The 26,311-nt window shown below is 35.7% G+C and overlaps 1 protein-coding gene across 16 annotated transcripts in view; it reads right to left on the bottom strand.

The window, feature by feature from the left end:
* The window catches only part of arhgap32b (Rho GTPase activating protein 32b), a 138,815-nt gene that overhangs the window by 98,798 nt on the left and 13,706 nt on the right, over positions 1 to 26,311 (bottom strand). For 6 of the 16 annotated variants that reach the window (XM_087301313.1, XM_087301307.1, XM_087301302.1 and 3 more), the window contains exon 2: positions 5,921 to 6,106. The exons of 6 other annotated variants lie outside the window; for them this stretch is intronic. The gene's annotated coding sequence lies outside the window, so the exon portion shown is untranslated. The remainder of the gene's footprint in view (positions 1 to 5,920; positions 6,107 to 26,311) is intronic. 4 more of the 16 variants (XM_087301314.1, XM_087301308.1, XM_087301303.1 and 1 more) reach the window with 1 other exon arrangement.

Raw genomic sequence — 26,311 nt, forward strand, 5'->3', positions numbered from 1 at the left:
TGCTGAATAAACATTACTTGCAGTCGCATAATTTAACAGATCAACCTTTTCTAATTTTTGATATTTGATATTCGTCTGCACAGCTGGCAATCTCACAAGAGAAATGCTCGCGTTTCCGGCAAGCGCATCAAGGATGAAAGCCTTCACAGTTCTCGGCTGTGCGCGCGCACTAAACGGAGGCTCGTACTTAAAAAGCACACACAGAAAGCTCACAACATAGACTTGCGCGCACACAGCTCGTAAGCTTGTGGAAGTAACCAAATGGGTTGTATTTCCCGAGTGGACAGTGACAATGCCCGTTGCAACAAACGGAACAAGTTGTTTGTATAAACAGAAACACAAGCAATCTGGCAGAGTAAAAGTATCTTTCAAAAGTGCAATGAAAAGTAATGAACGGTTTTTAACTGCCTAGCTACTAACGGTAACATTCCATCATCATTGTTATGTTGATAGTTAAATAAACACACACATTCGGTTACAATGAAAATAGTATTTTATTCTACAGTAGCTTAAAAAAACCTTAAACATGATTTTATATCAGCTATATTTACAAATATAGCCTATAAATAGCCTAATAATAAACTATGCTTAAAGAAATTATTTTTAAAAAAACTGCTTATTTTTACATTGCTCCAAAACTGTATTAAAACACAGTTAACTCCCAAAACACTGTTAACTAATTTATGTAAATGTGTTAATGAAAAATCATAAATATTGTCATTTAACTGCATTTTGCAACTCAAAGAGGGTATTTTCCCTGTTACCAAAAATTAAAAAAGATAATGTCTTCTGCCAGAAAAGTTTAATTTTTTCCAGAAGAATTGTTAAAAAGTTATTTTCCTTTAAACCATTGTACATTTTTTTACATAATTTATTTAAATTTGGTTTTGTCTTATTTTACAAAAAAAAAAAAAAAACAGTACAAAAAGTACAGATATAAGAATCTGTAAAGTACAGAACCGATAACCGATAAGCAGTATCAATAAAAGTAGTAATACCGTTAAAACCTAAACGATACCCATCCCTAGTCTTATCTCTCTGAAGCCACATGCCCAAATAGTGGGCAGGGAGATGCATTTAAAGGCACAGAAGAAAAACACCAAAAGATGCAATGCCTGACATAAAAACTGAAATTTTCAACAGGGTATAATAAATGACCTGATTTTTTTTTTAACTTTTACCTTACCTTTAGCCCTTTTACCTAAAATAACTAAACCAAACTATATAAATGATTAGAAAACATTATTACAAAACAATAACATGAAGAAACACATTACTGTATGCGTTTATTCAAACACCAAGTGCAAGACAGCTTGAATTACAGGAGACATAAAATACTGAAAAACCACAAATCCAATTCTCTACACTCTGTCATCTTGGGCATTTCTTCTGTTCCTACTGATCTTATTATGATCCATTCTAGCATTGGCAAATCTGTACAGGACACATGTCAAGCTGCCTTAGAGAAGGGAGATATATACATTTCTCGAGAATCTAAGTGATCCTGTGTGAACCATTTACTAGATTTATGAATAGGTTCTCTTGTACGGCAGTCATGTGTTGGGTAGGTTTTACAAGAGTTGTCCTCTCCTCATTCCTTGCTTCTGATTCAAAGATGTTCTCTTTGCCTCCCACCATTGGGCAATAAGAAATAACTCCTGACATTTACATGGCATTGCGACAATTCAGTGTTTCATGAGAGTCAAATTACTGTGGACTCATCTAATTCAGCTGAGGAAGAAACCGGAAAAAGCATTTTATCACTTTGGCTGGTGCCTGACATTGACAAATGAAAAGCTCTTTGGACAGTTATAATAAACACTCACAACACTGTTTACTCAAAACCATTCCAGTATTATTATAAGTAAAATAAAAACAAAGATTCTTGGAATAGGTCAAGCTGAAACATGTGCTCATGCATTAATTAATCTGTCTCACTTCATTCCCAAGCAAATTTGAGAAGTGAAGATTTTAATTTCAGAATTTACAAAGAAAAAACAAGAACACATTTTTATAAACCCAATGGTATCAGACCCCCAGACTGCCATAACGGAGCATCAGCTTCATGAAGATCTGGCTGAAACATGATCTCATTGACAGTCAGACAATCTGTCTGGGGTAAGATGTGGTGGCCTGCACTAATGTGAAAAAGATGCGGATTTGTTTACATGGCATTACATCAGAGGGCAAGGCCCTGCCTCTGCAGAGAATTACCTCAACACATGTAACATGAGGCCGGTCAGAGAATCTATTAAAATATCCAAAGGGATGCACAGCATTTTAAAACTAGGAATAATGTTTTGTCACTATTTTTCACAGCTGTCAGGCAACACCTCAATAATGCAAGATTAATTTCTTTGCATTGTCTGATGCTGCTAAACTATGCATTATTTCTGAGTGAAAATAATGTAAAAGCATGAAAAACACATCAAATACATGGGGAGACTTTCAGGGATCAGTTCATTAAAAAACAGCTTGAGATTCAGCGTGGAAAACATATAAATCAACTATGCACTCCAAGGTGAACATCTGTGAAACTGTGAGGTTTGGGTGCATTGCAAATAAATGTTCTTAATCTTAATTAATCTTCTAAAAAAGAATAACTCTGGCTGGGCGATTTGGCCTAAAAATCAACATTTTAACTCGATTACAATTAATGAACCATTATTTTATTTATTTATTTATTTAAAAAATTACAAGTGGGAGATTTCTGAATGTATTGTGCATTCCTTGATTTTAAAATAATTGAAGTAAACACACTATCTACTATCTATATAATTGTTTATTAAATATCAACACTAAACAACTGAAATTAAAACAAACATTGCCTAAAATTTGTCTCTCTGCGCTGCCCACTGTCTACAACGCTACCAAACCGACCAATCACAAAGCTTGAACTATGCGTCATTGTAACGTGCAAGTTCATTTTTTTAAAAGGTGCGTGGGTATGTGAAGGCTGCGCTGGACTGTACACATGCTCTTGGTAGAAGTACATTATCATAATATTAAGTATAAATCATTATATAATAAGTATAATTCAGCCTTAACAGTTCGGGGTCACGTAACTCCACACACAGTAGGGAAAATAAAAAAATTGACCAGGAAAAATTAGATTGATTGTAGATTCTGAATATCGATTTCGATTACTTTTCAATTAATTACCCAGCCTTACTCTTAATTTGAAAATACATATACGTATACTAGGGCTGCATAATATATCGCTTTAGCATTAATATTGCAATGTGCGCATGCACAATAGTCACACTGCAAAGATATGCAATGTTGAGTCTGAATTAGAACAGAGTTGTATTTAATCACTGTATTTTTTACATGTTTGATCAAGAATTGAGACTAAACCAAGTTAGAAAAGGTGATAATTCAATTTATGTACCTGATTACTGCTACCTATCAAACTCAAAATCATGTGAAACTGTATTCATATAGCATTAGCAATATTTAAAATCACGCAGTCCTAATGTATATACAGTGTTTCTGCAGGTTTCAAGTAAAATGTAAAACTTTAAGTCATTTTTAAGACCATTATAAATGAAATTTTATACTCAAAAGGGCTAAATGCTAAGGAATTTTTAAAATGGAACAGATGGAAAAGATTTTTATTTGCCCAATCAAAAACAATTATAATTTAGTAAATTTAATAATACAATAATAAAAAAATACTTTCTAATATATTGTGTTAAAACATGCAACCTTTACATGTATCCATACACTTTTTACCCAACATAAACTCTTTAAAATTAAAAAACGAACAAATGTTTTAAAAGTTTTAAAAACTATAATAAAATAAACCTACACACAACAAACTGTCCAGGTCAGACAGTTTGTTCTTAGCAGTTAATACATAGATCATTTTAAAACAATTATAAGGAAAATAATTCAACTATTATGGTTAATAGAGTTTAAAGTTTTATTGAGATGAATTGTTGTGGGTGTTTGCCAGATTGGGTCGCAATGCATGATCAAAGAAAATGTAAGGCCTGAAACACAGTATTTCAATAAATTAAAGATTTTAAGGCCTAAAAGTTTGATTTTGAGATTTAAGAGATTAAGACCCTGCAGAAACCCTGATATAGTTTGTATAGTTTGTTTTTGCAGTGTTGTTATAGAACTCTGACAGTGTTACATTTTGGCAATTTCATCTTGTGGAAGTGTTACATTAACACTCATCTGTCTAGGGCTCACAGGACACAAGCAGCACACAAGTATGATCTGGCTCAGCCTTTAAATGGTCACATAGCCTTTGTCATGGCTGAAGCCGTAGCTGACACGCATCTCTTAAAAGTGTAAATTCACGTCGCAGATGTTTTGTGTTTTTCTTATGATTAAATTTGTTGCACGTCCGCCAGTTCCCGCCTCTGAGCGCCATGAGTCATGCCGATCACTCGGCGCAGAAATATAAACCAGGCTTTATAGGCATCTAGACCAACAAAGTGTTACTTAACTTTATAGAGAATATTGCTGAGTTTATTTCTTGATTTAAAGCATAAACATTACAACAATAAGCTTTGAGCTTTAAAAAAAATTCATGGGAAAAACAAACATGTCAAGACATTCTGTAAAAGCAGGTCTTTAAATTTACTTTATTAAACAGTGGAAATAATCTGCTTTCAAACATTTATTTAGATTTTTTTCTAGAAAACAAGACAAATATACACATTAAAATTATTTATTTTTCAGAAGCACTGCATGATGTCTCCATTTCGCAAGATACACATGCTTGCTTTGACTTTTTACATAGACAAAAGAGAGGCTGATGAGCAAACTTGTACTTGGTGAATGGATAATTACTGCAGGTTGTGTCAAAAGGAAGAGCAGCTCTATAAATCCAGTGAAGAAAGCAGAGATAAGAGTAAACACAGCAGCCATTCGGCAAGTCTATGAGCAAAACACTGTCAGAGCTCTGATGAAGCCCTGCCCCACTGAATAATACGCCAGGAATACTGCAGCTTTGAACGGATTTACACAGGATTTGTATACTCACAACTTACATCGGACAATGAGAGGAAAATAAATAAATAAATAAATACAAATCCACATTATCTGGCCGTCTAGGTTATGTTGAGCATCACTGACCCTGTGAAAAATGACTGCGCTGGAAGTCAGATGCTTCTGCGTTTAGCACAATTAAGACGAATACATCACGACTTCCAATCTCCAATCGCCGTACCATGACCACTGAGGAAAACAAGTGCTCAGCCAACACCAAAAAGACATATTTTAAGCCCAAAACTTGAGGAAATGTGTGCAATTTATCATGTGGCAGATACAGAGTGATGCGTTTTGGAAATAGTGCTATAATATCACTTTCTGTGAAGGGTGACTCAGCATGTCCTTTCCCTTTCATTTAGAGTTCGGGGAACTTTTAAAAGCTCTGCCAGATTCAATACAGCAACCTGCCAAACCAACACTGCAAAGAGGAAATATGCGCGGTCACTAGAGTGCAAAAAAGTGAGAGTTAAGTAAACCACATCATCAAGGAAGGACCTGTCAGTGTGTTTTGATCTACAAGGGCATTTATCATGCTACTGTTGCTCTAGCCTGGAAATTTTAGACCTAAAACCTGTGTGAGAGTAATTAGCATGCTTAGAAGCGCTTTGCTGCTCCTTCCCTAGGGCAATGCTATTAGGCGGCTGTTCATGCTTAATTAGATAGAGAAAACAAAGGGACAGTCTGTACCGTTAGCCCACCTGAACTTACTATATTTGGAAATCAAACCCCTCTTCAATATAGAAGAGCAAATGAGTAATGAAAGACCTGGCTGTTGTAGTATTATTTTAGAAAGGAGGCTGTGTGTGTGTGTGTGTGTGTGTGTGTGTGTGTGTGTGTGTGTGTGTGTGTGTGTGTGTGTGTGTGTGTGTGTGTGTAACGTCACTGTGTATTATTTGAACATTTCAAAACATACGGTATGGCCGAATGGGTATGTCGCCCCGCATCAGACATCAGTAATCAATCTGGCCGAATCTTGGGAGAAAAGGTCAGTGCTGATGAATAGCCCGGGCTCTGCTTATACTGCTGGCTTACATGGGAAGTGGGCAGCCGTCAGTATGAATGGGAACAGGCGGAGACTGCTGGACTGAGACACTCAAGCCTGGAAAAAAAAAAAAAACTGGCTCAGTGGGCTCATAGAAAAGACTCTCCACTGCAAACAATGCAGGCCGGAAACCTACAGCTTCGGCAGATCGGCTGTACAAATCCAGCAGAGTGGGGTCGTGGTGAGAGCAGCCCACTGTCCCACAACACGGAGCCTGCGTGGGCTACAGGTCACTACCAGGCCTATGACTACAAATCTGAGAAAATATATTCTGCAACTGTTTCATGCATGTGAAACTAGCACTGCACAATGCTGTGTCTGTGTTTCAATGACAAATGTGCACGGAAAATAAAAGCCTGTAAATTTGGAGACGAAATGAATGGTTAAAGAGCCCATATTATACATGAAATAGGGTCATATCTTGGTTGTAAGGGTCTCCAACAACAGTTTAATATGCATGCAAGGTCAAAAAACACTTTCATGGTCTTATAATCTGCATTTATTTTTACCTAATTATCCCAGCGACTCCTGTATGAATCGTTCAGGGATTCATTTGTTCCCAAACCCCTCCTTAGCGCGAAGCTAATCTGCGCTGATTGGACCAATGACAGTCTGTTGCGATTGGTCGACTGCCTTCAGTCAGAGAATGAAATGCCAAACAGCTAATCAGCAATATAAAAGTAATCACAGTTCATACACGCTTGATAGTGTAGGCGTGGATTTTAGCTGCCAGTGGGTCAATGTAAATACAGACTATGGACTTGAAAATACAGACGACTGACTATTTTATTGAACAAAAACTCCAAAAACAGTTGAGGAGATCTCCTTCTCACTCTGCTCTTTTCACAGACACACACACACACACACACACATACGCACTTAACCCTGCTCCGGACGACAACGCGCGCACACACACACACACACACACACACACACACACACACACAAACACACACACAAACACACACACCTCCGGACGACAGCGCGCGCACGCACACACAGACACACACACTAACGTTACTCCCCGTCCACGGAGCTCCGTTAACGCAGCACGCGTCGCGTTTTTAACGTGACTTTGCACACGATAAGAGAATATAGCCAGTTAACCTGATACAGTACACGCGGTTACAAGTAACAAATCACAACTAAATACATTTGCAAGCTAGAGTCAACGAGGCAACTTTAATCGCACGTACTTACACTTGAGAAATGGAGGAAGAAACCCATCCTGACGTCTATCAGTAAGTTACTCTTTACTGATCCTTCCTTTAACAAACGCTGATGAAGTATTCTTTGTAGCATGTAGCTTCCAGAAGTTTCCAGTAGTTTCCAACTGCTTGGCTATAATGCTGAGGTTTCATCTTTGGGTAGAGACTCAATATATCCATCTGCAGTGTGACTTCAATCGACCGGCATGTTTGTGTGTGTGTGTTTGTGGGTGTGTGTGTGTGTGTGTGTGTCTCGGTTTCTGCGTCAGAGGGCGGGGCCTCAGGTTTGAAATCTCCCGGGTTTGCGCGTGCACGTGAATAACTTGGTTTCGTTCGTACGTCATGGCGAAACACCTAATGAATCCGTATCAAGGCGACTCGTTTGAAGCACTATGAGTCGACTCTTTTATAGATGAATCAACCGTTTTAAACACTGTACACTAACAGATTTAAGCCTTAGCTGGATACTCCACTTCACTTAGAGCTGTGTTACACACTACATGGAGGGGAATTTTCAAAAACCCATAATATGGGCTCTTTAAGTTTTTGAAAAGTCTCTAATGTGAAAGCTGCATTAAGGAAAAATACAGTAAAAAATGTAATACTGCTAAATATCATCAGTGCTTCCCACACATAGACTTTTATATTTTGTCTTTTTTTTATTTATTTATTTATTTATTTTACTATTATTATGCTTTGACACTTTTTTTGTATCCGCCCAATATAACCAAACATCCACGATTTATTAAGTAATGCAAAATCTTCTCTTGTTTATTCATTTGTAGCTTCTATGTGCGCAAGACCCGTTAACAGTCCCACAGGCACATAACTTTCACATGGTCTGCAAAGAGACCAAAGAGACGCACCATTTTGGTACTTATGTGTCCGGCCATGGTTTTTAAATCTGCTAAAATGTCTGGGATTTATTTTTGCTTTCGCTTTCTAAAGCTGTTGTCTAATGTATGCATATAGCCGCGAGAGCGAGAGAAACATGTTTAAAATGTTTCAATATAAATTCATTCTTTAATCTAAATGACTCAAAACTTTACTAAACAGTCGGAGAGGATGAAATTAGATCTAAATTGGCTGCAAAATATTTGTACACCATTAGAAATAGCTAAATCAACTCATTTGCCTTATTGAAATCTACATGTTTTATTATTGCAGTTATTATAATTTGAGATCATTTTTTTTAGTCAGTTTTTACTGCTTTACTATTTTATTTATTTCTTATTTGCTGTGTATTTTATTAATTTGATGTTAATATTGCATATTTTATACATCTAAATTGCTTTGGCAAGACTGAATAAAATGTCATGCCAATAAAGCAACTTGAACTTGAATGAGATGACGTTAGAGAAAAGCAGATTTTACCTGTCAGTGGGTGCACATGGCTCCTGAATAGCATAAAAGTAATAGAAATAGTGGATTTGAAAAGAAACCGTTTAACAGTTTCTTAATAAATTAAATTAAAATATTGTTAAAAATCGAATTATGTTTTGTTTGTCGCATATACTTAACTGTTTATGTGCTGTGGGTAAAAAGTGTATTTCAATCCGGCTACCACCACAAGTATATTTAAAACCTGTGGGAAGCACTGTACCATTATAGTTTTAAATTACATTTTAATATTGTAATACATTCTAAAATACTATTAATTTTTGTGACAGCACAGACGAATTTTTTAATAGACATTAGTTGTGACATGATTCCTCAGAAATGTGCCGAGAATAATATTTTATTATTTTAAATGTTAGACAATTTTACAGAAGACAAAAATAAAACATACAACAACCCTTTTTTCATCTTTTTAACACAATTAAATCAAATAGCTTAATCCAAGTCTTCTGAGGAGATATAATCACTTCAAACAGACTTAAGTTTATAACAAATACATTGCTCAGTCATTTAAATTAAGTGATATTAAGCCATGAAGTGATATTAATACCAAAGAGCTTCATTCTTTATGTCGGCTAATTTGAGCTTCCACAAGAATCAGAGCGGTTTGTTTGTCAATCCTTGCATGTAAACAGGGGGGGATAGACCCCTTAATTAAAGCTTGATCCCACTGAAGGATGTCAAAAATCTTTAAAAAAAAGTTCACTCTGGTTATTTTAAATAATGATGTTAACAATTAAAATAATAGATATCCATGTAACCAACTCTATAACAGTTCATACCATTGTGAATGCATAATCGTGCCAGTCCACTTATGCGACAAAAAGTCATTCAACAGTCGGAAACTGGCAGATTTAGAGCACTAATAGACACCATAAAAGTTCACAAGACTGATTTCTCATAAAATAGATGTTTGTTCCACATATAGCCTAAAAGTAAAAATAGCTAATCAGGTCAGAATACACTAATTAGCCTATCCCACAAAACATAAGTTTTAATAATAAATTAAATCTAATTTAAGTAAATACATATATTTTAATAACTGATGAATGTATTACACAAACTAATATTACCAAAAATGTTGACACCCCCAATGTATAATTTGCAGACTACATGTAAAGAACACCTAAATTATAGCAATTCATAATATTAAGCAACCACGTTGTTTTAGAAGACTGGATTAACATGGTTCATATTTTTACAAATGTTCTGAAGTATGAGAGTTTTGATGAACAGACTTCCAGTGGAAGGGCAACGATTTCATTAAAATGTTCATTTGTGTTCTAAAGATGAACAGAGGTCTTTGTGGAGGAGAGTAAAATTCAGAATTACAATTTTATGTAAAAACCCAAGATGATTTCATCAGGATTAATGAATGAATCATACAAAGACAGAAAACATGGCATTTGTCATCTTAAATAACTTTTACCATAGATTTAGGATGAAGGATGAATAGGATGAATAGAACAAATAAAAAATGAAAATGAAAAAGTACATTTTTATGTGTTTTTCCTGATTACTAAGTCTATTAAATGGCAATACTACATGCTCAAACACACCCAAATACAAAAAACAATATGAGCTTCAAAACACCAGGGGAGAAGCTTTGAAAAACAGACAGAGGGAAAAAAATGAGAATGCAAAATGAGTCAGACAGAGATGTGCTCTGAGGCTAATTTTCTTTATGGCCTCTGCAGTGGTTTTGTGGAATGGTTTAGTGATTTCACTAATGCAGTTCATCACTACTTTCTGGAGCCAGGTTCACAGCTAAATAAACTCTACAGAAGTTAAATGAGGAAATTCTGCAGTTTCACACTTCAGACGCAACGCCTTGAAGGCCGAATCCCAGGAACCTTGTGGAGTGGCACAGAAAGAGATAAAATACATCAGTTAGACTGTTTATCAACTAGATAGAATGCAAAGCATAATACAATGGCCTTCAGAGGACTCTAACTCAATGCAATAACTGATAATGAAGACTCCTCGCAGTTATCTTCCATCTTCTGGCCACTTATCAAATGCGGTCAGTTAGCAGTGAGTGCCCTGTTTATCAGTGCCAGTACGTTTCACAGATTTTTACATTTCTGGCGTTTATCCGAATGGCCCCGCACACTAGGAAATCTCAACAGTCCAAACTCCTTCTGCACATGACATAAAATATCTTTTGAATTGGTTGTGATTGTGCGGAAGGATTACATTCGGCGATCAAATCAAAAGAGCCACTAGCGAAAGGTAAGCATGCGTGCGGTCCCTGCATGGATTAAATTCTTTGTGAACCGTCTCGATCTCATCGTCATGCCTCTTACTTTGATTAATGAGGCAGAAATAACACGGCACGATAATCCTGTCAGTGCCATCCTGGCACTAAACAGGAACAGCACCTCACCTAAGCTCATCCAGCAGAGATTCACGGGCCTGATAAACATCCCTCTCTCTTATTAAATGCAAAGAATTTCCTTCTTCTCTCCATCCCAGCCCCTAAAAAAAGAGACGGAAAGAAATCTAGGCCGTCAACCAACAGCATACGGCATAAATATTCATGAAACCGAGACTGTGTGTTTCATCAGGGCCTCACTTTTATTTCACCGGCATCTTTGCACAGAAAGACAGAATGATACACTACCTCATTACATAGAAAAGTGAACCAAAAGCCTGTTGCTTAAACCATGTCTCCTTACAAGGCCAAAACACAAATCCAAGAGCTCGGGCTTCAAGGCATCTGCAGCAAGGTTGGTATGGGAAGTGAAATTCTAAATCATCTGATTGTCATTTAGATGCAGCACTGGACTCAGAGCACTAGTTAGTTTGAAATGCACAATCAGATCCATGCCCTGTGTCGCTGACATTAATTATCCCTCAGTGTGCAGGAAGAATAGGTTATGTCTGCATGCATGGATGCATCATTATGCTTAATTGCTTCATCAAATTACAGCTACCCTAGTTTTTGCCTCAATAGAAATTCAAGCTATGGCTATGTTTAAAATAAACCTAATAATGAGAGAGCAAATACAAACTCTCCCCTGCAGGAAGGGAAAATTGTGAAGTAATAATTTCCCGACTGACCTTTCTTATGCAAGCCAGCTCCAAATAAAGCATCAAATTAAATTTCACCAACTATAAAGCCATAAACAGTTGGCTACAAATGTAAAAATGATCTGTTTGGGTATGCATTGTTAGGGAATAGAGATCTCACAAACGCAACCACAGAAATTGCTTTTTGCAGGAATTCTCAAATACAACAGCTTTTAATGTTTTAACAGTGATGTCTGCCTGCACGATTAATCAATTTGAAACCAAAATCGTGATTTGAAAAGGTGCGATTTTCAAAATCGCAAAAGCTGCGATTATTTTGGTTATTTCTATGACGAATGAGGCGAGTGCGAATATTAAAACAATTCAAATTACGTTACTTAAAAAGCAGACAACTGTTACAACTTCATCTCTACTCTGCTTCTCTCTCTCTGTGATAACCACATATTATAGACTGTAACCACAGCCATTTATTCGTACGACAGAGCCGCGCAGACCGTTGGAGCCAATCGCAGCTCTTTCTGTTGAGTGCAGAGACACAATGACCAATCACAGAACTTAGTCGACAACACTCAAATAGCAAGGGGGATAGCGGTGTGTTTATTAGCTATAAATGCTCATGTTGTTCTGTGTATGTACTTGAGTTGTTTTTGACACATTTAAAAAGTTTTTTCTTTCAGCAGGTCAAATTAAAGGTACAGTTCATATATCTGACTGCTCGATTAAAAGACAAAGTTGTATAACAAATAATTTAAAATATAGATATATTTATAAATTAGACATTTTTACAAGAATTCTTGTGCTGTGAAGTTAAATCTACAAATGTGTATGGAAAGCATTGTCAGAGCACCGTGAATGTCATGAAATCAATATGAAAAATGTAACACAAGCTAAATATAAAAGTATATCTAAATATAAGATATTATATACAACTTATTTAATTGAACTTAAAATACTGTAGTTCTTTTCTTAATTTGTCATGACAACTGACAGCTTTATTGGTCTTTATTGGTCAATATGCTTGGTCTTTATTTTGTCCTATTAAAACAACCACATCAAACCTTTAGCTCTTTTATGAAATAATGGTAAATTGCACTAAAAATATATTTAAAAATGAATAAAAAACAACATAATAACAAAAGAAATTGCAAATCACAATTTTAATCAAATAAATTGCAATTAGATTTTTCCTCCAAATCGTGCAGCCCTATGGTCTCATTTGTTACCCATCACTTTTTTATCACAATTAACAACAGCTTTTGTGTCCGTTTGAACTATGCACAAGTTCAAACTTTAGAAAATCAAGATTCCCTAACATACAACCTGCCACAATTAAAATTTCCATTGTCTAAAACACTCCTCTTTAAACATAAAAAACACAATCAGGTATACAAACTGCTTAAAACTTCCAACATCTCTGGTTTCTGGATTTAATTGAGAGAAGAAAGGAAAAAACAGTCAGCACCTCAGGGTACACATGTAGGAGCCAATTCTTCAGACTACTTGAATCCCCTAATTAGGACCCAGTATAAATAGAAAAGGCAGACTTCTGAAGATTGCTGCATGTATAGAGGAGATAAAATTAGTGGTCCAACATCAGAAGGAAAAAATATGGCACCACTTGACTTCCAGTAACAAGGAGACACGGTCTTGTCTTTAGCCAATAAAAAGCAGGAAGCTACTGAAACATTGCCAGTGAGGAGCAGTTCTTTGCCAAGTTAACTGTTAAAGGCCTCTGGTCTACTGAAATACTATGCTTAAACTAAACTAAACTAAACTAAATAGAACATTTGAGAGACTATCTCACCTACAGTATTTTTCTCAGCATCCTTATCCATAAATCATTACATACTTTACACTTGATTACAAAAATATATATTCACAAATAAGAGTTTTAAAATGTTATTTTACTACCATAGTAATCATTCATCTTTTCTCAAGTTTAAGTTTAGCATTTACTAGGGCGGGCTGCCCAGGTATATTAATGTCTGCCAAAGTATATTTGATGACAGTTTTTTTTAATCAATATTATCATCCTTTTACACAATTTTTGTATCCGCCCAAGATAACCAAACATCCATGTTTGAATAACCAGAGAAAAATCTTCTCATCCCATTTCGCATTGCTCATTGAGTGCGCACAAGAACCGTCAACAACACTTCCTAAGACAGTCTCATGTTCTCTCCAAAGATATGCACCTTTTTGAGGCTTAAAAAAAGCATCCGGCCGATGTTTCTAAATGTCCTAAAATGTCCAGGAGTTGACTTTTGCTTTCTGAAGTTGTTGTGTTTTTGCATTACTGTTTTGCCAAAGACTACTTCACAGCTGACAGCGCACACAGCAGTGAGACAGAGCGAAAGTAAATAATTGATTTAATCTAAACAAATAAAAAATATAAAAATTACTGCTTGCAGAGGACGAAATGACATCTAAACTGGTTGCAATATATACGTACTGTACATCATTAGAAATGGTCAATCAACACATTTGCCTTATTTATAGAATTATTATACACTCGTATAATATTCATACACTTTTTATTCTAATTGTTAAATATCCTTTTTAGAGACATTGTCCGTTTTATTCATTTTTCTTGCACTTTATTTCTCATTAGCTGTATATGCTTTTCATTTGATAATGTTGATATATTGATACACCAAGAAGTTTTAAAAAAAGTGTACTTCTACTTTTCCTTAAGTACATTTTTAATGCAGTATCAGTACTTTTACTCCACTACTTTCCTTCAACCTGCAGTCTCTACTTTATTATTTCTTGGGTATTCGAAAAATCTGTATTATGATTTCTGTCCAATCAAATCACACATGGAACGTAAACTGCATCATTACGGACTACCTTAAGACATGGCCCATTTATAATTGCAGCAAACAGTTTGGAAGCATTAAAAGTGTCCAAGAAGATGTTTGAAATCCTTATTGACCAAGAGACTGTTCAGGTGCATGTCACTGATGAGAAAATGACAGATGTTTACTTTATAATGACTGAAATGGCCTTAAACACCCAGCAGGCACAAGAAGTCAATGTGATGTCAGATTGATGTGTTTTGTGGGGGACAATGCATTTTGTTTGGAAATGAAAATCGGGTCAAAGTCAGAACTCAACATCAGGCCGACTTCAATGTCCAATGTCCAACCTAAAATCAACCAAATATCAACATCTAATGACGCTTGACGTTGTGTGGTCGTTTACACTACGACATCTATCAGACGTTGGATATGGTTGCCATGCTTAACGAACATATGTCAATATTTGAAGTCAATATGACGCTGGTTTAAGATGTTGGCTCGACATAAAATTTTGGTCACTTTCCAACACAAGCTAAAATCAACCAAATGTCAACATCATTTGACGTCGTAATTGGACATCAAAATAATGTTGTCCTTAGATGTTGGCTAGACATAAAATTTTGGTCACCTGACATCACGACCTAAATCTAACCTAATATTAATGTCCTATGACAGTGTGTGCTTGCTGGGAAATAACTAAATGCACTACAGAATGCTGTTACATTTACAGAGAGTACAGCTGTGTGCAGATGGCTTCTAAGTAGCATAAAAATCAGATCAGAGAAATAGTCTTTATTTTAATAGCCTTTTTAAAATGTTAAGCAATTGATGAAAACAGAGTATAACAGTGTAATAAATTATTGTTAAAAATCATATTAGTTTTTATGTCACATGTAGTTAACCGTGGGTAAAGGATGTGTTTCACTGCCAGTATATTTCAAACCTGTGATAAGCACTGGAATTTATAAATATAGGCCAAATAAGCATGCAGAATTAAAGATTTGCTAATATAATTTAATAACACAATAGGCAAATAAATTAACCTACATCAAAACCTACATCTTGCGCATTAGATTCATTCATTTATTTTATTTTCGGCTTAGTCCCTTTATTAATCTGGGGTCGCCACAGTGGAATGAACCGCCAACTTATCCGGCACGTTTTTATGCAGCGGATGCCCTTTCAGCCACAACCCTTCTCTGGGAAGCACATTAGATTGTTTATTCTAAAACAGGTTTGCCGAGTGATTCCATTGTGTTGTTTTACAGTTAAAATGCATAATGAACTCACATTATCTTCGAAAATACTAAAACAGAAATAAACTCAAAAGCTACAGGGATCGCTTGTCCAAAAGTTTGTGCATTCTGAATTTAGCTGCACAATAGAAGGATTTTCTCTCTGTGTTTGCACCCTTCCTCTCATCAGACAGACCTGTTTGATCTCTCTTTCTAAAAAGCCCTGACCCTAATTCTGCAAGTAGCATGCATTCACGGGGTAATTCATAACGGAGCAGTGGAGGAAATAGGCCACTGCTCTGAGGAAAGCAGCACATCTCAATGAAGAAAGACACACAGACAGTCTGGCTTTCAAATGGCCGAATGTCTACGCCTAGAGCATGTGCAAACAGAAAAAAGATGATAAAAATATGCACAAAAATAGGACAAGGGGTGGAAAAAAAGGCATGTTTTAGACTAAGATGACAGGTAAATGTATTAACAAACATCAATTTAATTCAACGATTCTTATTTAAATTCAGAAATTAGGTGGAGTATAATGCATCACCAATTGTCCTTAGAGGAATAGCAAAACATGATAAAACCTCCTTGATAATTCTCACAGACAAAACAAATCTGTGTTCATTAACATGTAACCTTAAGCAGGATCTCAGTGTTCTTCTGTCTTGAGCCTTGAGGATCTTGTATACAGCTGCTACACCATAGGATACTAAATCAATAGTCCTGCACCCATGAGGAGAAATCTGATATTCCCTTCTGGATTCTGGAGAGCAGGAACAGTACACCTGCCCCTAATATCTAAATTCATCCCCTACTAACCAGCCAGTGGGCATCACGCGACACTTTGTAAATAATATTCAGCTATTCCAACAGGAAAGAGAGCTTAGCTGAAGACACAACAAACATGAACTCCACTTGACGTCTGTCAGGAGTGAGCTTACAGTAATTTTGGCATGAGTATGATGATTATGGTGAAGTTAGTGGTTATGAGCGAGCTCTATTTTACATGTCAATATGAAGTGCTGTGAAAGCATCGCTAGTAAATGAAAACAGTCTTTCAATGTGTCAACATCACTCCTTATGAGGTTTCAAATGTGCAGTCTGTATGTACTGCATGTGCTGTAGGATTGTCACAATAATTAAGTAACAGCTGAATCTTTTACATGTATGTAAATGGAAGTCATGTTAGCTGATTAACATATTGTTGTTTACATGATGATATTGTCTTCCTAATGAGAATTTTCTCATAGAGATATTTATATAAAACAGAGCTGGGTGAAACTGCAAACATGAAGGGATGTAACAATTCATCGGACTCATGATTTGATATGATTCACGATACTAATCTCTCGATTCACGATTAAGTCACGATTTTTAACAAAACTATTTGAAACAAGTTTAGGTTGAAGAGCCCTTTTTTCATAAATGCTGCATTTTTTTGCAAGATATAAAATATTTTCTGCCATAATTAAAGTGCTATTCCAAAAAACAATTTCCAAAAAATGTATAATAATAGAAACTAAAGAGAAAACTCATTAATACAAACAAACTAAAACTGTGACTGTGCTGGGATTTTATATTTTTAGAACGAAATATCAGCATATCTTTGTGTTCTGGCATAAATCTTTACACATTTACAATGTCCCCTACTGATTAAAAAAATGCTTTAATGGGGACTGAGATGGCTGGTGTGGAGAGGAAGCCTTTTCTAAAGCAGAGAGCAGTATGTGTACAGAAATGGTCAATAGGCCCTCTGCTCCAGGAGACTGGTCACTGGCATAATACTGATTATAAAATTACTAATTATAAAAGTAGAATAGGGACAGAAGCTGAACATGATTATAAAGGTGAATAATTAATACTACTTGTATAATTAATTATTATAAGTATCAGTGTGATACAATTAAGAAGAGATGATCTTGAACGTTTTTAAAATATTCAATAATATTATAATAATATAATATAATCAATAATAATAAGTGTTTTAGCAGCATGGGACACATCTATGACTGTCTATATCTTAGAAAATGTGTTCTGGTGTTTTGTGACCCTTTAAAACCTACAACACAAAATTTCAATGGATTTAAGACTTTTTAATGTCTAAAATTAGGTTTTTGAAATTTAAGACATTTTAAGACTTAAGACCCTGAGAAAAAGGAAATCCCGATAGCATTGCAATTTTAACAGAAGATTTAACACTTTCATTGATTCAGGGTAATTTATAATCACACAACTACTGAATCATGTTACACAAGGGTTAGGAGTAATTATGATCATAGCAATTCATGTTCTGCAATTAATAGCCACAGCCATAGTTGATTGAGAAACGATGCAAACAGCTGTCATTATCACAGAACAATTATGCTGATTTCATTATCGTCCAATTAAATCAATTTCATTTCAAATTTTATCAGTGTAATAAGCTCTGTGTAGTAAATGATGCTCCATCTGAAGGCACGTGTTTACAGTTATTCTACTGTAGAATCAGCTTTACAAACAAAATGCACATGACAATCACCGTCTATGAATCACCCAGCGCTCACACATGTACTACATATATACAGTCATGTAAATAAGCTAAATTATTTATCTTAATTTGCTTTTGAAAAATTTATAAGCAGCAATAGCAAATCTTGTAACTGTACTTTACAATTATCCCAGAAACTCTTTTCCTAAAAGAATATTCACTGCTAAACAAAAGCACAAAGCGAATTGTTTGATTGGCAGGTTGTTTGACACACGGCTAAGAAAGCCTGTGCCTCAGTTAGACAGCACAAGATATCACAGTGATATCAGAGAATAAATCGGAGATAAAAAGAGGAACGCAGGCTGGTGACAGTGCAGGGCTTTTTCTTTCAACAGAACTGGCTATTATGCACAGCAAACCTGAGCACAGTCGACCCTGGAGACCTTGCAAACATCACAATCCTTGTTCAAAGCACTGTTTTGAAAGCTGACAGCAGGATGTCCAACTAAAGAAACTTTGAGCCACTGATAGTGCTTGGAACACTCTAATAAAGGCCAATTCACTACTTGACATTGCGCTCACATTGAAAAGAGTGAAATGTATGAAATGAGAAATATGAAATGAATTTCGTCCTAAATTGAACAAGCAACAGGATGTATCCAAGTAGGCTCAATTGTACTCTTGGTATTAGGGATGGAAAGATTAACCGTTTTTACTATTACCACACTTAAATTCCTCACGATTTATTAATCGTAAAGGCTTCTCAACACAGCGTTTCTGCACAGGTTCTGCAACTAAACAAAGTAATTCCAACTGTGTGCTAGTTGTACACCGAGACTAATAAGCATGAACATTGGACTAACAGTAGCTATGTTTCCATCCAAAAATGCAAATGAACTTTATGTGCAAAACTGGATTATCGCATAAAAAAATGTGAATAAAGCAGCGTTTCCATCCAACGAGTCAAATCAAACAAAATAGTCACTTCCTGAATAACTGGCGCCAAATATCAACAGAAAAAGGAATTTGCTTGAGGTGATTAATTATATAATAACACTAATACTGAAACGGTTAAGGCATTTTAGTATGGAGTCAGAATAGACTCAATAATAATTCACGCAAAAGACACGATGTACATATGCGTAGCCAAATTCACGTACGTAAAATATTTATTTATATTCACAAACAAATTTCACGTGCACAAAATAAAAATACAATTTCATAAAATACGTTTCACAAATGCAAACAACCATTTGCAAATGTATAAGAGTGTACAAAAAGTTTTAAATGTTTAAAACTTGCGAGTTCATCCTGAATGAGAATGTGCAAATCCTCTTTCACGTACAACTCCCCCTGGATATGTGTGTGTGTATTTTTGAGACTTTCCTGCCAGAATCAGGGCTACTCGTACCTTTTTTTAACATTCAACATACATAAGTTTTTAACATTCAAAACTTTTTGTACACTCTTATACATTTGCAAATGGTGTTTTGCATTTGTAAAACGTATTTTATGAAAATGTATTTTTATTTTGTGCACTTGAAATTTTTTTGTGAATATAAATAAATATTTTACGCACGTGAATTTGGCTACGCATGTGTACATCGTGTCTTTTGCGTGAATTCCTTTTGAGAATTATCTGATTCCATATTTTAGAATGACCAAAACAACATTTCAGATGTTTTACAGTGTGCTCAGCCTGCTAGTTTGTCCATTTGCACACATTTTTATCATCACATGATCTCTTATAACAAAATCACATGACCTTTTTTAATGCGCATACTGAAATTTGTGTGGTAAGTGTTTCCATCGTAGTTTATGTGCATCTTTTCTTCTCGAATAAAAAGTTTATCCTACTCAGTTGCGCATACGTTTTTTATGCGCTATTTCAAAATTTAAGCGCATCATGGCGTTTCCATCAACAGGTTTTTATGCACATATGCAAAATGTGTATAAAAATAGGTGGATGGAGACATAGCTTATAGATGAGGCTATTAACAAGCTTGTGCAAGTCTGTTATTTCCAATGGAGGGACGTGCATGCGACACAATGCACTCACGCTTTTCAGGCGCAACTCGTTGAGATGACAGGGCTTGTGACTGCAGGAACTGCAAATGGCTGAAATTCGAGGAAGAAGCAATGGAAAGTACACAGGTTTGCAAACCCACTTAAAGTTACAAATAATGGCACAGATGTGTAGATGTGTAGGCGACATCTTCGCCAAAGAAGCTCAACTTTACGAAGTTAAACTGAAACTGCTTCAGTGCCGCACATTGAAACACGGAGTTATTTAAGAGGTAATGGTTTATATTGTAGCTTTTCTTAAGTAAGTTGAGCAGCACAGCAGATATATGATTATCAATTTTTTGAGTGAACGTAAAGGCATTGAAATATAATTTTCAATAAAATAGAATCTGGTAAGCCCTGTAGTTTGAAACCCCGCACCGATCCATCTTGCAGTGTAAATACAGCATTGGCGGATTGCTACCCCAGATAGTCATGCAGTGTGAAAACATCTGTGACGTGAAAATTATGCAGTCTGAACTCAGCATTAGTGAGCATTTAGATTTTAAAAACAAGCCTAGGACGCCATCTACTATAAAAGTAATAGCGGTGCATTAGCTAAAAAAGAAAAAAAAACTTTGAACTAAAACTGCTTTTTATAATTTAATAAAAAGCAACACAATTAGACTGCATCTGAACAGAAAACATTTAGTGTGAAAAAGTATTGAAAATGTCCTTGTAAAAATGTCCTACTTTGTATCATTCACTGATCAAACATTTCATGCAAACCTTTGGAAAACAGGACAACCTGTACTCTAACAAGACAATTCAAACTCACTGATGATTCAGACTGTTCTATCTCCCCAAATTTAGCTCACTGATAGCCGAATAAAAAGTACTTCTGCTGCTGTATCAGATTTATGGTATTAACATTCCATGTTTATATTTACACAAGGTCTACTGCTATGTTTGCTGTAACAAGCCAGCACTTCCAAAAGCAAAATCTCATCTAGCATCAATAAATAAAGCCACAAGCCAAAAATCACTGTTGTGAAGAGGCTCTACAGGATCCAGAAACAAGCAATACAGATCCTGCGTAATCACTCGGAAATACTACACATTTATCTCCAGATGCTGAAAAAGATAGCACGAACAAGATGGCTTATTTCATTGGCTCATTCCACAAGTCACAAAGTCAATGTGCCTGACAAAGTACCAGGCTCTTCATTCTATTCCTCTGACCAGAAACATTTCTTTCCCTGTTTGAGCCCGTATACCTTTACTTGACCTTTCCTTGGCAGACATTTCTTCAGAATAGAAGCGATCCATTTCAAATCAAATGCCTTGCAGCTCAAACATCTGACAGATGAAGCGGCAGTAATGTCTGACATTAAATTTACAGACGGTATCTCAATGAAAGCTGTTGATTTAATAATGTCTGGTGAGTCAGAAGCCTTCTATTTACAGTGTCAGGTTATTATTATTTTTATCTAGAGCAATGCAGATCAAACTGACATGCCCGCAGAGTCCAGGTGCGAGTCATGTTCAAGGACAGGTCATTGCTCATTAATTCAGCACAGCATCTGAGAGTTGACGAATCTCAGCATCTATACCTCCAAAAATAACTTTGCTTTGCAGATGGTTTGTCACAGTCACTAAAGATAACGTGCCCTTTATAAATAAATCTGGTGGCCTACAAAGATTGCTTGCGACTGTAAGTCAGTAAAGCAGTTAAATGTGTTTTCAGGTTGACTGTGCAGCATGATAGAGATCAGAGCATCGCTCGGCAGAAGTCTCACAACACTTAGCCTACAACAGACTTTTTCCATGACCTCCTCAGCGAGCAAGAAAAACATCACTAGATGGCCTTGAGATAGGCCTACTATTGAACAAACAATTGGCTTTCTATCTTCATCGTACGTCAAAACATGGGAAGCACATGTAAAGGTCTTTGTCGTTTCTCGACCGAAAAACAACTCCGTGTGGGTGAGCATTCAAGTGGGATTTGAAAAAGACGTGGGACAAGAAAAGAAAAAAAATATTGGACAGGACATTGCAAACCCTGTCAATAAAAAAGCTCTTGAGAAATGTCTGGAGGTCTTGCATCCATCAGAAACAAAATAAAATCAGTCTGATGCTCCTCACTCACCCTGGGCAGCTGGCTGGCAACAGCCTCGAGCGTTCGCTGCCAATGTCAAGTGCCAGCAGCTGATCAAAGAACATAGGGCAGCCTGTGGCATTAGGAAAACACTCCAGAAAAAAAGTTAACTTCACTCAAGTGTAGTTCAAAAGCTAAGGAAACATCAAATTATAAAAGTAAACGCAAAAAGTATGTTTCTAACGTCTTAGAAGCAGACATTTACATAGGAAAAAACACAGGGAAAAAAGAAATTGATGTTTTGTACAATTTGCTGTCAGTTTGGCAAGTCAGCCACCTTTTGTTAAATAATTTCGAACTGCAATAAAATACCTGCACATTTTCCATACTGCTTTTTGTTTGCATAAGACTTTAAATTATGCATATAATTAAAAACATTTTAAAATATTTAAATTCTAGATGTACTGACATTATTTTTGACACATTATTTAATATATGTGACTAACTATAGCTATTAACTTCTCTCTTTTTTTTTTTTTTTTTATTGGTCTGAATCATTGGCCCGATCGGACCAGTAGAAAAAAATCCTTAGTGTTAAAATCTGCTAATCTTTTGATTTTTATTCTCCATTAAATCTAATGATTTTTAAATAAGTTGATTATTCCTTTGACCAATTTTAATAAAATTGCAGGCTTAAATACAACTGCTATTAATGTGTCAAAACTTATGTTCTAGTGACAACCACCCATTTTTGTCCCCATAACGTTTCGAAGCAAAGTAATAGCCCTTACACACATACAGATAAAGGGATCATGTGTGAACAGGCCCTTTTTAAAAATACTGGTAAATTCATTCAGGCAATTTTCCGGAAAGAGAAGTTGTAACATTACTGGTAATTTGCCAGTATGCAGTTCTGTGTGAATGCAGAAGGAAAATTACCGGAAAAGATCGCGCTTAGAATGCACTGACGCGAGACGCCTGCTCCAGCCAATCAGAACATTCAGACGCATTCACATCTGCACTGTTTATGAAAATAAAAGCCTTTGAATATTTTTCCAGACACATTTAGCTACTAGATGTTAGTCAGATTACGCTGCTAAGTTCCTTCTTAATGCCAACTCTGTAAACTCTGTTTGTATGCTTTCAAGCTCTGCATGAAGCAGCTGGTGAGCACCAGCACACACACATAATATGTACATCTCGACATGTAAAAGTGTTCCTCCATATGTTTTCATCGAAGTTGTTCATAATTCTTATCCACAGAAATTGTAATTTCGACAAATGCGTACAGCTGCGATTGTCTCTCTGACAAAAGCAGCTGCATGCTGAAGCTTTATATAAAAGTGAAACCATCAACAAAAGCCTGAGACCTTCTATGTTTATTAACACAAGCATGGCCGTTTAGAGCTCAGTTCTGGTTTATGATGTCATAATTTATCTGTATTTTGGAATGAATGTGTGAATGGTCTTTTCCGGAAAAACTCCAGAATGTCCTTGCCTGTGTAAACAGCGCTTTTACCAGTAAAATCATTCCGGTAATTTTCTGAATATTTACCGGTATCACTGTGTGAAAGGGGCTAATGCCACTGGCACTGGGTCAAAGAGTAACAAAAATGGCACTTGTGCATCTCAGTAAAATTGAACATTTAAATTAATCTTTATTTCTATAGCGCTTTTAGAATGTAGAATGTCAAAGCAGCTTAACATAGAAGTTTAATTAAATTTAAATTGAAACCGTGTCAGTCCAGTTTTCAGAGTTAAAGTTCAAACAAAGCTTTATATTAAGCATCTTAAGTATTCCCACACTTTAGAAGTCCATAGTCTGGCTTTTGGCAATACATTATTCACTTTGTCCAGTAGAAGAGTTGGATAAGATAAGAGAGAAAAACAATTTTTACCCATTGACACATTTAACAGGTCAACATATTTTATGGACATTGATCCACAGCTTCAGCCCTAAAAACAGCAATAACAGAATAAATAAATAAATACTACTAAAAAAATAATAGTCTGATCTTGCCTTTATAAAATAGCAGAGTATGGCTTTGTTCTATATTTCAGTGTGCTCCCTCACTATATACTCCCTAGCAGCATCCAAACTAGGACAGAACCTAATTAGCAGCTAAACTGGAACGATCTACATGGGCAACACATTTGGAAGTTAGCATGTTGCTTTGTCACTTTATAAAGCTCAAAGTATAGCTTACTTTTCATGCAATGCAAAATTGTTTTATAATCACAACAGTTTGTGCATATAAATGTATAAACACATCTGCACAAGCTGTCAACAATGAACAGGGAGAAACAACAACAAACAAGCTTCCTTAGATGGCATAAACCATAGATATATTTCTTGATGAGTGCTTGCATGAGCAGATTAAATGAAATTTTCAATTCTGGTTTAAATGAGTGTAAAGCTATTTTGGAGAGAGACAGAGAACCAGGATGAATTTTTCTAGTGCGCATGTCATGTGCCTATGGTCACATAAGCAATTAAATGGTATATATTTTGTGCTTGCATCAATCAATGTAAACTCATTTAAGCATTCAATTTTTCTTTTATTGGTTCAGTGCAAAGCACTTTAGAAAATGTCACATGCATGTAAACTTCTAATTTATCCAATTCAAAATGACCTTGGAACAACATTCAGGTCATATTTTAAATACTCCATGATGGCAAATTGCAAAAGCAGTAGTTTATAAAGTTGCTTTAAAATATACCTATACAAAAACCTTGACATTTTAAACCAGAGTGGAATGATGAGATTTAACTGATGGCTGTTATTGCCTGAATATGCATATGAATAATTAATGCTTTCAGTCTTTAATGATTAATTTATGAGTCTCAATCCATAGTATCATAGGTCTTTGCCTTCAGGACGCAGTTCACTGGTGCAGAACAGAAAGCCGATGAATTCTGCTTCCATGACATTTATTTTGAAATTCAATTCAAAAGTCTTGGGGAAACTTACAAGGGCTGATCAGCTTGATAAACGCAAGGTATTCAGGCAAGGAATGAGGGCTTACAAGCCTAAATTTGTTAAACAACATTTCTAAAGTGAAACAAGACTTTTTCGTCTTTTAATGAAATAAGGTGTTTTTAGACAGTAAATATAGATCAAGGGCAAAAACTAGTTTCCAATACAGCAGTCCAACAACAAAAGTAAAAGATGAATCTTTATCAAATGTGTTATTAAAAATTCAGACATCAATCAGAATCTCTTACATATGAAAAATACAGCTAGCAGTCAGAACTCAAGCTGCACTGAATATAAAACGTAGAAAAAGCCATATACGGCAAAGCAAGCCAGGACACTTCACCTTTAATGAAGCAGCTCCTAAAAGAGATAGCAGATAACATCAGTGTTGGTCTAGGCAGTTCTTCGTTGTCTTCCAATTCAAAATTGCTCTGTGTGTCCCAGTTCTGTCAGGCGTGGTTTCACTCAAGATTTACACGGGTTTGAAAAAATTCTAGATCACAGCAAATATTCTTCTCTACAACACCCCAGCTGAAAATGTTACACTTTAAATAAAGAAATGTACACATTTTGCCTGGATGAAAGTACAGCGAAGGGTATATTCTTTAGAATGACATGCATCTACAAGACTAAAAGTACACCTTTGAATGCCATGGAAGTTTTCATATTAGTTTTATTTAGTTAAATAAATCATAACTGAATATACAGAGGATGAGTTAATTAATATGGATGCACCGATTCAGATACTTGGATCAGATATTGGTTCTATACAGCATATTTTTGCTGGATAGGGTATCGGCCAACTGGTACCGATCCAAATCCAATCTTGCGTGTGCGCTATATTCTGTGTCATTTATAAGCCAACAAAAGCCATGAAGGTAGCCTATAATAAGGCCCTTGAAAGTTGTCATGTAGGCCCACTATATACCAAATGTTCTGAAGCCATTCTATAGTTTAAAGTGAAGTAGAGATGAATATTTAAGTGGTTAAATTCATGTTCAGTTGAGCGCTTCCTTCTGCTGGACCTGTCAATCATTCTT

Source organism: Danio rerio, chromosome 21 (assembly GCF_052040795.2).
Source record: "Danio rerio strain M-AB ecotype USA chromosome 21, GRCz13ab, whole genome shotgun sequence".
NCBI lineage: Eukaryota > Metazoa > Chordata > Actinopteri > Cypriniformes > Danionidae > Danio > Danio rerio.